The 12,703-nt window shown below is 46.8% G+C and overlaps 1 long non-coding RNA gene across 1 annotated transcript; it reads right to left on the bottom strand.

The window, feature by feature from the left end:
* Nucleotides 1-4,940: 4,940 nt before the first annotated feature.
* On the bottom strand, nucleotides 4,941-10,766 carry LOC308584289. The gene is made up of 3 exons (XR_014006744.1): nucleotides 10,156-10,766; nucleotides 8,636-8,761; nucleotides 4,941-5,922 (listed from the first exon to the last, which is right to left on the bottom strand). It is a non-coding gene; the product is annotated as an uncharacterized lncRNA (long non-coding RNA).
* Nucleotides 10,767-12,703: the final 1,937 nt, after the last annotated feature.

Here is a 12,703-nt window from a genome sequence, read left to right as displayed (position 1 = left end):
TTCCAGATGCCCAGCCGCATCCCAAAAACTTGATAACTGGAGGCGCCCTTCTGTGCACACATGCAGGGCACACACACAACGCGATTGAGCGCTTCTGCGCATGCGCACATGGCGAAACCTGGAAGTATACACTTCCTGATTTGCTGCATTCGCAACCCAATGTTAACTTATCCAGAGGGATACGTAAGCAGAGGTACGACTGTATCTTCAGAACCAGGCAAAAAACTTCCTTTTTTAACCATGCCTTTGGCTTTTAACTCTCCATAGCCTTATAGAATGGGTGGGATATATTACTACTGTGCCCCTCCCCCTGGTTTTAATGCATGAATGTTTTGTTGTTCTGTAAGTCATTTTGTAAGTTGCTTTGAGCTGCCATGGCAAAAAAGCAACTAATAAATTTATTTAGTAAAAAATAATTGTACAGTGGTACCTCGGGTTACAAACGCTTCAGGTTACAGACTCCGCTAACCCGGAAGTAGTACCTCGGGTTAAGAACTTTGCTTCAGGATGAGAACAGAAATCGTGCAGTGGCAGCGGGAGGCCCCATTAGCTAAAGTGGTACCTCAGGTTAAGAACAGTTTCAGGTTAAGAACAGACCTCCGGAACGAATTAAGTTGAGTGTCCCTGGGTACTCTCACATTGTCACTATTTTGGTGTGGGCTTCAGTCACACAGCGGCAAATTCAGGTTGCGCAGTTATAGATGGCTGGGAAACCCACTCTCCTGAAAGCTCAGGCTTTTTGTGATAAGGAAAGTGAAGTGAAAATGTGCTGGGAGGTACGGTGGTACCTTGGTTCTCAAACACCTTGGAACCCAAACACTGCAAACCTGGAAGTAAGTGTTCCGGTTTGCGAACTTTTTTTGGGAGCCGAACATGCTCCATTTTGAGTGTTGCGGTGAGGTCTATCTGTTTTAGCTATTTAGTTTGCGTTTTTGTCTTTGTGGCTTTTTTTGACTGTGTGGAACCCAGTTCAGTCACCACAGCAAATTGTTTATTGCTTTCGTTTTATGGATCAATGGTCTCATTAGATAGTAAAATTCCACGTTAAATTGCTGTTTTAGGAGTTGTTTTTAAAAGTATGGAACGGATTAATTCATTTTGCATTACTTTTGGAACGGACTTCCGGAACGGGTTAAGTTTGAGAACCAAGGTACCAGTGTGGGGATAATACTGGTTTTTGATGCAGACCCTTCTAACCTCCTTGCAAGTAAATAAGGATGAATGCTCATGAAATAGCTGGTGTCGCCTGGCCTCCTCACAAGCAGGCAGGATGAATGCTCAAGAAACAGGGCACATGGAAGCATTATGTGGAGCATGAGAGTTGCACGGATGTCTCCCTTTGGGTGAGCTGCCGGGAATCCCCCTCCCCATTATTTTTTCCAGAGAGAAGGGCATGGAACCCACCAAACATGGTCTGGCCATCCAGTCTCAGAAGGGATCCCATGTGATAAGTGACCCAGCTTGTTCCTCTTACCTAAAGAGACTAGAAAGGCACCCAAAATGGCAACGATCAACAGATTACGGAACCTCATGGCTGGAGGGTCACCTGTGATCTCCGAGGAACTGGAACAAGTGTGTAAACATAGATGAGGTCAACAGCTTGGCCAACAAGACGGGAGTAGCGGTGGGTGAAATAATAATCAGCATACATAACCTACAAAGTCCATTGTTCTCCTGGTGGAAAGGAGCCAACACGCCAGCGAACCCAAGAATTAAAGTCCTGTGTCCCTATTGGCTGAATCAGGTCGTGTGAGAGATCTGGAATGTTCCATTGTTTTCTTCTCCGAGGATGGTTCACTTTGAATCGGCCGTTTGTTGACCACACAAGCCATCTCCAGGTACTCGCTGATTCGACTAAATGTAACAGATTGAGGTTGAATCCTGACAAGACAGAAGTACTGTTTTGGGGGGACAGGGGGCGGGTGGGTGTGGGGGATTCCCTGGTCCTGAATGGGGTAACTGTGCCACTGAAGGACCAGGTGCGCAGCCTGGGAGTCATTTGGGATTCACAGCTGTCCATGGAGGCGCACGTTAATTCTGTGTCCAGGGTGGCTGTCTACCAGCTCCATCTGGTACGCAGGCTGAGACCCTACCTGCCTGCGGACTGTCTTGCCAGAGTGGTGCATGCTCTAGTTATCTCCCGCTTGGACTACAGCAATGCGCTCTATGTGGGGCTACCTTTGAAGGTGACCTGGAAACTGCAATTAATCCAGAATGTGGCAGCTAGACTGGTGACTGGGAGTGGCCACCGGGACCACATAACACCTGTCCCGAGAGATCTGCATTGGCTCCCAGTACGTTTCCAAGCACAATTCAAAGTGTTGGTGCTGACCTTTAAAGCCCTAAATGGCCTCGGTCCTGTATACCTGAAGGAGCGTCTCCACCCCCATCGTTCTACCCGGACACTGAGGTCCAGCGCCAAGGGTCTTCTGGCGGTTCCCTCATTGCGAGAAGTGAGGTTACAGGGAACCAGACAGAGGGCCTTCTCGGTAGTGGCGCCCGCCCTGTGGAACGCCCTCCCTTCAAATGTGAAGGAAATAAGCAGCTATCCTATCTTTAAAAGACATCTGAAGGCAGCCCTGTTCAGGAAGGTTTTTAATATTTAATGCTGTACTGTTTTTAACACTTGATTGGAAGCCACCCAGAGTGGCTGGGGAAACTCAGCCAGATGGGTGGGGTATAAATAATAAATTATTATTATTATAATATAATGTTCATTTCATTATTTATTTATTTTTAAATCGGGACATCTTGAAAAGGTACCCCAAAAGATTTCAACCACCTCCACTGCCAGCAGCAGTGGTATTGGGGGAGGGGGTAATACAGAGCCACACAGGTGCCATGGGAGAGTGTTATTTGGGTGTTGTTGCACCCATGGGTGCCATGCCGGGGAACATTGCCTTAATTAATTAATTAATTAATTAATTATGAATAATCACACTTTCACGGATGTCAAATAACTTACAGAAAAATCATTCAGTCGGAAATCTAACAATAACATGCATCAAAAGCCTCCTCCTATTCGTTATGCGTAACAGTATATACCGTACTTTTGCCCCTACTCATTTGTCCTAATTTCCTTCTCCCTCCGTCCCTCCCCTTCAACCCCTCCCCCCAAAAAAGTGTTCTCTCTTCAAATCTTTAATAATAATAATAATAATAATAATAATAATAATAATAATAATAATAATTTATTTATACCCCGCCCATCTGGCTGGGCTTCCCCAGCCACTCTGGGCGGCTTCCAAAAGAATATTAAAATACTGTGATACGTCAAACATTAAAAGCTTCCCTAAACATGTGCACAGATTATTTATTCTAATTTGGATGCTTGGGTTGGCTTCCCCCCATGTTATCCAATTCCTATAACTTGTCTTTTGACATTTGTTTTCCCATGTATCTTCCGTCGTCACCTGTTCAAATAGATCAGATTGTATATATTCAAAAACATAGTCATTCCATTTTTCCGTTGTCAGTTTGTCCTTTTCTTTCCATCCTGATGCAATAACTAGCATACCAGCTAAAATCATAATTTTATACCAATCTTGCTCTTTTATTTCTATTTTACTATTCCCCAGTATTCTTGAGATAAGCATTTCTCTATTGACGGAATATTGCCTTAAGACATACAAACATACAGTTCCGTCTATTCCACTCCATCTATTATAATTTTATGTTATGAACTGCCCTGAAATCTACGGATGAAGAGCGGTATACAAATCTAATTGAATAATAATAATAATAATAATTTGACCTTCAGTGGTACTCACACAGAGAATATAATTCCCCAGGCCCGCGTATGCACCACTCAAAGCGCTTTGCTTCTTCATGCTGTGCATCGTTAAACCTTGGAACTCCCTGCCACAGCAGGCAGTGATGGATGGCTTTTAAAGAGGACTAGATGGCTACCAAAGGACGCGGGTGGCACTGTGGGTTAAACCGCAGAGCCTAGGACTTTCCGATCAGAAGGTCGGCAGTTCAAATCCCCGCGATGGGGTGAGCTCCTGTTGCTCAGTCCCTGCTCCTGCCAACCTAGCAATTCGAAAGCACGTCACAGTGCAAGTAGATAAATAGGTACCACTCCGGCAGGAAGGAAAATGGTGTTTCCATGCACTGCTCTGGTTCTCCAGAAGCGGCTTAGTCATGCTGGCCACATGACCCGGAAGCTGTACACTGGCTCCCTCGGCCAATGAAGCGAGATGAGCGCTGCAACCTCAGAGTTGGCCACGACTGGACCTAATGGTTAGGGGTCCCTTTATCTTTAGAGGGCTATCAGCTATTATAGTTGAGCTCTGCTTCCACGGTTGGAGGCATCAATGTTTCTGAACGCCAGTTGCTGGAGGGGAGAGGGCTTTTGCGCTTGGATGCTCCTTGTGGATTTCGCACAGCCACTGTGAGAACAGGATGCTGGACTAGACTAGCCATTGGCGCGATCCAGCCAAGTCTTATGTTTTTATGAATGTAAGTTCAGTGCCGTTTGCTAGGCAGAGGCAGTGAGGAATCCTAGAATTGGAAGGGACCCTAAGGGTCATCTAGTCCAACCCCCTGAAATGCAGGAATATGGCAGCTGTCCCAGACGGGGATCAAACTTGGAACCTTAGCATTATCAAGCTCTAACTGACTGAGCGATCCAGGGGCAGCTTTTGACTTAGCTCCCTGTTTCTGGGCTTCTCCAGAGGCATCTGGCTGTGAGGGAAAAGGATGCTAGACAATTTATTTTTAATAATAATTTTTATTAGTAATAGTAGTAACAACAGCAACAAATTTTATTTATACCCCGCCCTCCCCAGCCAGAGCCGGGCTCAGGGCGGCTAACATCAATAAAATTTCAGTAAAAACATAATAAGAAAAAAGAAAAGAAAAAACCCACACAATTTAAAATACAGATTAAAATGCAATTTAAAATGCAGCCTCATTTTAAAAGTCAAAACCACAAGGGAAGTGAAACATAAGGGTCAGACTGAGTCCAAACCAAACTTTTCAGTTACAATCCAATATTAGCCTCATCATAACAATACCAATTTATAATACAATTACTAATTCCAATCGTTCAAATACCGAATTATATAATTTAGATAAAGTGCCCCCCTCCCGGTGTGCTAGAATTGATGGCTGATGGTTTTCTTTACTTTTTCTGTTCCAAACTCTTATTAATTTCAATTACATTCCGGCCATAATAATAATAATCCCATTATACAACAACTGCTATTTTAATAACTTCTATTCCTGTTGACACATTAAATGATTTCTAAAGCTACAAGTGAGGCACTCAAACGCTAACCTTGTTCTTCCTGTGTGTGGCAATTATTCTGTCCGTGGTGTTTCTTATGTATTTCTTATGCATTTATTTATCGCATTCATATCCCACCTTTCCTCCGAAGAGCTCATTGGCCTTTTTTCTCCCCTCTTCATTTGAATCCACACAACAGCCTTGTGAGGTAGGCTAGGCTGGGAGACTGTGACTGGCCCAAGATCAAACACAGTGAGTTTCTATGCGAAATGGGGATTTGAACCCTGGTCTGTCAGATCCTTAGCCCAGCACATTAATTGCTGCGCCACACTGGCTCACGATAGCTAGTCCTTTGTTCTGATCCTGCAGGAGTCTTTATATCTTTTAAAATCGACCACACCCCACATATAAAAAAGCCTGTGGGTTTTTCTTGAAGATGCTTCTTCCTAGAGAAAACCAGTTCTCCACTGTAGGCCCAGGCCGCACCCTGGTGGTATGGCAAGACAACATTGTCTTCTACTCTTGAAGATGGGTGTTCCCTGCCCTGCAGAACTTGGCATCTTCTCCTCGCAACATTTCCAAACTTTTCCCACTTCAGAGGCTAAGGAGGAGTTTGATGGAGGCATGCAGGCCAAATCTGGGTGTAGAGAACCCCCCGTTGCCTTCATAGGAGAGGAAGTGAGAAGGACAATCTAGACAAATAGAGAGGGAGAGGATTAGAGGAGCAGAAGGCCTTGCAAGCACCTAATATCCCTTCTAGGCAGAGATGAAAATTAATGCTATGCTTTTCCAGTTTCAATAGTGTAATCCAGTGGTTCCCTAACTTTTTTGAGCCACTGTCCAGAAGCGCAACCCCAGTACTCCCTACCTTATAAAAAGCATTACTGGATTAGAAATTTAACAACAACAACAACAACAAAAACCACCACCACCACAGTGGCTTCAACGACCAACTAAGGAAGATAAATAACACTCAAAACAGTAATAACAAATTATACATTTTCCCCAAATGCAATTAAAACTAGTTAATTAATTCAACCAAACTGATGGGCTTCATCCAGTGATACCAGCTTTTTCAAAGTCTGGTAGTCATTTACATTTGCAGAACCCCCTGCCACCTCCCTTCTGACTAGCACCTGTTTTACTCTATGATTCTATGATAACTGGTATTTTTTAAGATGGGGGCTCTTTTGTTCAGGCAAGCCCCCAAATTGCTGCCTGTGTTCTGCACATAGAAGGTTCTGGGTTCAATCCACAGCATCTGCAGGGAGGGCTGAGAGAGACTCCTTCCCTACGATCTTGGAGGACTGCCAATAGTCAGTATTGACGGTACTGAACAGGCCACCTGGCTCAGGGCGGATCTACACTTGTTCTTTAGAACGTTAAAAATGCGTTATTAAATATGACACCAGAGGGCGCTGCAGAGCAGCAAGCCGCCGGCAATGGAAAACTGCTATTAAGCACTATAGAACATTATTTTTTTTAAACATTTAGCAGGTCAGTGTAGATCCAGCCTCATTATATGCCAGCTTCCTATGCTCCTTCCCAATAGATGTGTTTAGGGGAAGGCCTGTAGCTCAGTGGTAGAACACCTGCACTCCTTGCAGAATGTCCCAGGTTCAATCCCTGTGTGATGGCCTGGGATTCAGACTCGGAGGCTGAACCTGAGGAATCCCAGCCTGCACAGGAGCCCCCACCTGCAGAACCATCTGAGCCGGGGCTGGGGCATGAGCCTGAAGGGTCCTCACCTGTGCTGGATCCTCAGGTGCAGGCACCAGCTGAGTCTGCTCTGGCTCGTGAGGTGATGGAGGACCCATTGCCTGCAAGTGCCCCACTCTCAGCCCCGTCAGGGGAAGAGGAGGTTGCCTCTGGGTCCGGTAACCCTCCAGCCTCTCCTGAGCTGCAGAGGCTCAGGGCAGAGAGGCGGAGGGAACTAAGTTCCCGCAGGAGGAGTGCTCACCTCCAGGCCAGGAGAGGTGAGTCACCTGTGGACTGGGGCCGCCCTGTGCCTCGGGGCAGATAAAAGCCACCCAGTCCCAGTCCCAGGTTGCGGGAGCAACATTGTTGGTAGCCTGTTCCCTCCTGCACCCTGTCCTGCTCTTCTGCCAGAGTTCCTGACCTCACCTGACTCCCTGCGTTGGACCCTGCTTCAGCTTTGATGGACAGCCTCCATACCGCACCCTCGACCTCGGACTGAACTCGGACCTCGCTGCATGGTTAACCCTCGGGACCAGCATACCCTGATAGAGCTGGAAATGTCTCCTGCCTGAAACCTTGAAAAGATACCGCCAACCAGTTAGACAATACTGAGCTGGAAGGACCTATAGTCTGACTGCGCAGAAGATAGCTTCTCATGGTCCTGGGTTCCTAGGAATGGCCTTTGACTTTTTTTTTTTTTACAATTTCTGCCCCTAGCTTGGCAGCGGTTTCTCCATCACCACCCCACTTGTGTTCTGAATTTAGGCTGTTTTAGTTTTTCTGCTGCTTTATGTATTCCTGCTGTTTATATATATATATATATATATATATATATATATATATATATATATATAATTCAGTTTTTTATATTTTAAAAACATATATATCCAGCGGGTGCAGAATGCTGCGGCGAGACTCCTCATGGGGTCCTTGCCACAGGATCACATTCACTCGGTGCTATACCAACTGCACTGGCTCCTGGTGGAGTACAGGATCAGGTTTAAGGTGCTGGTTTTAACCTTTAAAGCTCTATACAAACTAGGACCCTCGTACCTATGGGACCGCCTCTCCTGGTATGTCCCACAGAGGACCTTACAGTCTTCAAACAAAAACATCTTGGAGGTCCAGGGCCACAGGGAGGTTAGGCTGGCCTCAACCAGAGCCAGGGCTTTTTCGGCTGTGGCCCTGATCTGGTGGAACGCTCTGTCACAAGAGACTAGGGCCCTGCGGGACTTGACATCTTTCCGCAGGGCCTGCAAGACAGAGCTATTCCACCAGGCCTTTGGCCAAGGCACAGCCTGACCCCCTCCTTCGGTAATCCTCACAGAACTCTAGCCCAATGGTTGCCATTGATTTGATTTTGAATTGATTTCAAAATGAATTGATTTTAGAATGCTGTGTTACTTTTATTGTTGTTAGCTGCTCTGAGCCCAGCTTCGGCTGGGGAGGAAGGGATATAAATAAAATTGTATTATTATTATTATTTATTATAAATTAATTAAGGAGAAAGACATGCAAGAACATAGAGGAAGCTGCAATACAAAGCAGGAGCTCAGTCGGTAAAGCATGAGACCTCTTAATCTCACGGTCATGGGTTTGAGCCCCACTTAGGCAAAAAAGATTCCTGTATTGCAGGGGGGGTTGGACTAGATGACCCTCAGGGTCCCTTCCTACTCTACAGTTCTGTGATTCTATGTACCAACTCACCAACACAACAGAGCTGAATGCCGCTGTAGCAGCTCCCCTTCTCGATCTTCTGTGCAGGGCAGAGAGTGGGGTGGCAGGTCCCTTTGTCTTCGTGGCACTTCAGAGTGTCTCTTGCATGGCTGTGCCCTAAGGCAGGGAGAGATATGCAAAAGGGGTCAGTTCACGCACTGGCATGCAGAAGGGATGGGTTGCACGAGAGGCAAAGCAGCCATTTGAAGCAGCGTGTTCATAACAAAGAGCAGAAGAAGAGCCTACTGGATCAGGTCAATGGCCCTTAAGGCACACTAGGTCAAAGGAGGGAGACCCATGGCTCTCCAGAATATGCTGGATTGCAACCCCAATAATCTCTGAACACTGGTCATGCTAGCTAGGGTTGATGGAGCCTGACAACATCTGGACCAGTGCCGGATTTACATATAAGCTAATCAAGCTATAGTTTAGGGCTCCACTCTCTTGGGCCCCCCAAAAAAGAACTGGATGTACATTTCCAAAATATAAGATAAAAACAAATAAAATAAAACCAACAGACAGCAACAGTGTTTTGTGTTGTGTAGGCTCCTATGATGTAAATAATGGGCCCCACCTGCTAGCCTGCTCCCTAAAATATCACTGGTTTGCTCATCTCTCTATATAGGGTGCCTACATTCTGCTATTTATAATTATTACTAGTTTGCATCATTATATTTACACCTATTATTGTTTCATGTTATAGCAAGTTTTCAGAGACTAGATTATGAGTCTTTGTAAACTGTGTTTGCAAAGGAACTCTTGTTATTGCCAAATGACAAGGTGCTTGCATTATTAAGTTTGTTATGAATGAAAATCATTTTAAGTTAAAGCTTGATAATTATTTCACTATTAATATACTTCTTCTTAATTGTATTTCACTATTAATATACTTCTTAATTGTATTTCAGTTCAACAATTACTTTGATAAAATGCATATTTTTTTATGTGCAAATGGCTTTAGATACCTATTAGGTCCATAAATTACCACACAGCATATATTCAACACAGAAAACAGCGACAATTTGTTGTTGGCAAAGGACAGCTGGACATATAAAGGGCCCCATTCAGTAGCTTAGGGCCTCATTAAACCTGAATCGAACCCTGATCTGGAGCCACTGTCAACTGGCAGTGCTCACTTAGAATCATAGAGTTGTGGAGTTGGAAGGGATTCCAAGATTCATCTAGTCCAGGCTTCCACAAACTTGGCCCTCTGGATGTTTTTGGCCTACAACTCCCATGATCCCTAGCTAGCAGGACCAGTGGTCAGGGATGATGGGAAGTGTAGTTTCAAAACATCTGGAGGGCCGAGTTTGAGGAAGCTTGACCTAGTCCAGCCCCCTGCAGTGAAGGAATCTCAGCTCAACCTCTGCTTAAAAACCTCCAATGCTTTCCGCATTCTCGATTCCCTGCATCGGACCTTTGATTTTAAGCCAGCATTTGAACCTCGTACGAAGGACGGCATGGCAGTTTAACAACATAAAATAATAACAATAGTAAGAACTACCACCTACCTGGGGTTAAGGTGCAGAGAAGCAAGAACGCAACCAGGAAAAGAGATGGCATGATCCTCGTGGCCAGTTGATTTAGCAGCGGAGCAAGTCCCAGATGCATTCAGAGCCAAAATGTGTCTCTGTGAAAAATAATGTATCTTGGGCCTTTTTAAAGGGATGGAAACCACTTTAGCTGTTTCCTGGTGGCTTAAGGGATTTGATTGCAGCTGGAGATTTTACCTGCCTACGGGAACAGCACTGCTGAACAGAAAAAGTCATATAAACATGACAATAGACAAAGGTCACATGTGAAGCTGGAGAAGAACTAATCTTCCTACAATGTCATCAGGACTTCAGGATGGGGTGGAGTTTCTTGGGTGACTCAGTTGATAAGGAAGCAGAGACAAGCCTCCCTGAGGACGGGAATTCTGAAAGCTCAGTAAACTTTGGCTCATTGTGGTAATGGGAAATGTGTCCTTTTAAACCTCCATGCGTCATTATGGCAAGGGGTGTTGAGAGATTTTTTGTCTGTGGTCATTCCAAATAACTGGTGCAGCTGCCCTCTGTTGCATTTTCTTGGTCTACTAGATTCATTCGTATTGTAACAGTTTAGGGTGCCCACACATAGCAAACACACAGGCCACAGAAAACCAACCCTTCACCCTTCAAATTTTAGGAAATATTCCTTTAGAAAAATCACACATTATTTTAGCACACAGAACAATCCCAAAAGCCATCTTGGCTCTCCTAATTACTCTAAATATTTCCTCTGCAGAAGGAAATATCTTGGAGAAACTTTCCCTAGTAGTTCTTTTCACTTACAAATCCTTCAGATCCTGTCTTAAAGGCATATTTTGTATGAATGGGATATGCTTGTGGACCTGGATTCAAAAGAAATAAAGTATTTACCATCTCAAAAGAACCCTGGCCAGATGATTGCACAACCCTGGCCGACCTGCCCAGAGCTTGCAACCAGTAAAACAGGGGTCCCCAAACCAGTGGCGTAGCGTGGGGGGTGCAAGGGGGGCAGGCCGCACCGGGTGCAACATCTGGGGGGGGCGCGCGCTCGTTGCCTCCGGAGTCGCCGAAGAGCCTCGGGCGCAGGCTGTAGCAGAGCCGCATGTCTCGCGGCGCCCGGCTGAAGGCGCCCGGCAGGCAGCGGCTCTCAGCGCTCGCCGCGGAGGATGCGCCAGGCAGCCCCTCCTCACAGCCCCGCCTCCGCCGCTGCTGCTGCAGCTGCTGGGCCGTTGCATTTTCATCGCCTCTCTGCCCCCTCCTCCTCCGGGCAAGCGGCGTCGTTTGGGCGGCAGCGCCAGCGGCAACTCGCAGGTTAGGGGTTAGGGGGGGCGCAAATTACGTGCCTTGCCCCGGGTTAGGGGGCGCAAATTACTTGCATTGCCCCGGGTGCTGACAACTCACGCTACGCCGCTGCCCCAAACTAAGGTCCGCGGTCCGGATAAGGCCTGCGGAACTCGTTTATCCGGCCTGCGGCAACCCCCGCTGCCCGCCTGCTCTTACCAGTGCTGCGCTGCGCGTCTGCCCACTTTCAGGTCGGAGGGGCACCAGAAATAGCTTGTGCACATGCGCAAGCGTTATTTGCTCATGCGCAAGAGTTATTTCTGGTGCACATCCGGGTAGGAAGAGTCCAGTGGACATGCACACAAGCGATTTCTGGTGCTCCTCAGACCCAGAAGTGTGCAGGAAATAGTGCGTGGGCACACGTATGGGCACACGTTTCCCCGCCCTCCGGCCCACAGTGTGATCAGCGCTGGAGACACCAGCTCAAGGCGTGGTAAGTTTGCTGACCCCTACAGTAAAACATTATCAGGTACCTTGACAGACAGGATAGAAGCCACTCTCAATTTTTTGTTGTAGACCGCCTCCTTCTGTGCATGATGCTTTTAGGGTGGAATTGCCGATCAGAAGGTTGGCGGTTTGAATCCCCGTGATGGGGTGAGCTCCCGTTGCTTGGTCCCTGCTCCTGCCAACCTAGCAGTTTGAAAGCATGTCAAAGTGCAAGTAGATAAATAGGTACGCTCCAGCAGGAAGGTAAATGGCATTTCCGTGCGCTGCTCTTGTTCGCCAGAAGCGGCTTAGTCATGCTGGCCACATGACCCGGGAGCTGTACGCCGGCTCCCTCGGCCAATAAAGCAAGATGAGGGCTGCATCCCCAGAGTTGGCCATGACCGGACCTAATGGTCAGGGGTCCCTTACCTTGTCTAAGGCAGGGTCGGCAAGGTTTACCTTGCCTGGGCCGGATCGGTCCTGCAGAGATCCCTCTGTGGGCCGTGTGCAGACACGATTTCTGGTGCTGTGGAAGCAAGTCCCCGCGCCACACTATGCTGGTTTAGCGCAGTGTGCTGGGACTTGCCGAGTGGGCGGCTCAGTCCTGCAGTGGCTCGTGGGCCAGTTAAACAGCCTCTGTGGGTCGCTTCTGGCCCATGGGCCACACGTTGCCGACCTCTGGTCTAAGGGGATTGGGCAATGTCTAGTCTTTAAAGGGGCTTGCACACCTTTGCTATGGGTCTCTCTTACATCCTTGCAAGGTAGGTACAGAAAAATAAAGATC

The sequence above is a fragment of the Podarcis bocagei genome (genome assembly GCF_964188305.1).
Source record: "Podarcis bocagei genome assembly, chromosome: 3".
In the NCBI taxonomy this organism is placed as follows: domain Eukaryota; kingdom Metazoa; phylum Chordata; class Lepidosauria; order Squamata; family Lacertidae; genus Podarcis; species Podarcis bocagei.
The sequence above is the reverse complement of the archived record's forward strand: the minus strand, read 5'-3'. Positions and strand labels throughout refer to the sequence as shown.